Source organism: Manacus vitellinus, unplaced genomic scaffold, assembly GCF_001715985.3.
Source record: "Manacus vitellinus isolate BGI_N305 unplaced genomic scaffold, ASM171598v3 scaffold_64_pilon, whole genome shotgun sequence".
Taxonomy (NCBI): Eukaryota; Metazoa; Chordata; class Aves; order Passeriformes; family Pipridae; genus Manacus; species Manacus vitellinus.
The window spans coordinates 1,066,757-1,068,607 of NW_021940718.1; positions in this window are offsets into that span (position 1 = coordinate 1,066,757).

Genomic DNA, 1,851 nt, shown 5'->3' on the forward strand with positions numbered 1-1,851 from the left:
ATGGGATTCATTTGTGGGATTTATGGGAATGGAGGGAAATTTATGGGATTTATAGGAATGGAGGGAAATTTATGGGATTCATTTCTGGAATTTCTGGAAAGGGAGAGAAATTTCTGGGATTTATAGGAACGGAGGGAAATTTATGGGATTCATTTGTGGGATTTATGGGAACAGAAAGAAATTTCTGGGATTTATAAAAATGGAGGGAAAATTAAAGGGATTTAAAGGAATGGAGGGGAATTTCTGGGATTTATAGGAACGGAGGGAAAATTAAAGGGATTTATAGGAACGGAGGGAAATTTATGGGATTAATTTGTGGGATTTAATAGGGAATGGAGAGAAATTTCTGGGAATCAATTCTGGAATTTCTGGAAAGGGAGGGAAATTTCTGGGATTTATAGGAATGGAGGGAAATTTCTGGGATTAATTTCTGGGGGCATCCCAGAAATCCCGGGAGACGACGATCCGGGTGAAGTGATCCCAGTCAGGCCCCAAATCCCTGGATCTTTTGGCCTCTCCAACCCCCTCAGGAGGAGCTTGGAGCGGGAGCAGAGCTCCCAGGGCAACATCTGGCCCTGTGGATTTGGGCTCTTCCCAAACCACGTCAGCAGCAAATTCCCTGGGCGCCAAATCCAGGGAAAACCAAAAAAAAAATCACCCTAAAAAAATACATCCTAAAAAAAAAAACCCTCTGGCCAAACCAGCACCTCCTCACTCCAGGGATTTCCTTGGAGTTTGGAGAATTTTCCTGCTTTTTTCCTGCTTTTTTCCTGCCCTTTTTGTCCCCCAAAAGCGGCAAAATTCCCTTAAAATCAAGAGATTCCAAAGCAGATTTGATCCATAAATTCTCCCTGATGGATAAAATCTGACCCAAGGAGGGGGATCCAGGAATAAGGAAGAGTTTTCTCCACAAAATCCTGCAAATTAATCCTGTCTCCAAGGCAGAATTCCATCAGGGAGATGTTTAATTCCCTTTTTTTTTTTTTTTGGGAGCAGAAAAGTGATTTAATTAGTGACAGCACCAGGAGTTTAATTAATATCCAGGTATTGGGAGATCCCAAAATTCCCAGGGGGTTTAAAGGGATTTTTTTTTTTGTTAATAAGGGTTTGGTTCCAAGGATAAAAGGGGGATTTTCTGGGAAGGGTTTTCTGGGATCCTGCAGGCGCTCCCAGGAAATTCCAGCAGGAATCCAGGCTGGAATATCCACCAGTAAATGGTTTATCCTGGAATTTGAGCCAAATGGGGCCTTTTCCTGTCAACAGGAGCCTGTTCCTGAAATCCACGGGATCGCTGAGGGAAGGGGGGGGAGAGGAAAAGGAAAGCTTTAAAAAAACCCCCCTAAATTATCATTTTTATAATCCCAGAAATCCTTGAAAAACCTCCAAATTATCACATTTATAATTCCAGAAATCCCTAAAAAAAATACCCAAATGACCACTTCAATAATCCCAGAAATCCTAAAAAAAACCCCTAAATTATCACTTTTATAATCCCAGAAATCCTTAAAAAGATACTAAAAATATCACTTTTATAATCTCAGAAATCCTTAAAAAAAACTCCCTAAATGATCACTTTTATAACCCCAGAAATCCCTAAAAAACCCACCAAAATTATCACTTTTATAATGACAGAAATCCTTGAAAAAAACCACCTAAATTATCATCTTTATAACCCTAAAAGTCTCTTAAGAATACCTAAATGATCTCTTTTATAATGCCAGAAAGCCTTCAAAAAAATTCCTAAATTATCACTTTTACAATCCCAGAAATCCTTAAAAAAACCACCTAAATCATCACTTTTATAATTCTAAAAATCCTTAAAAAAACCCCTAAATTATCACTTTTATAACC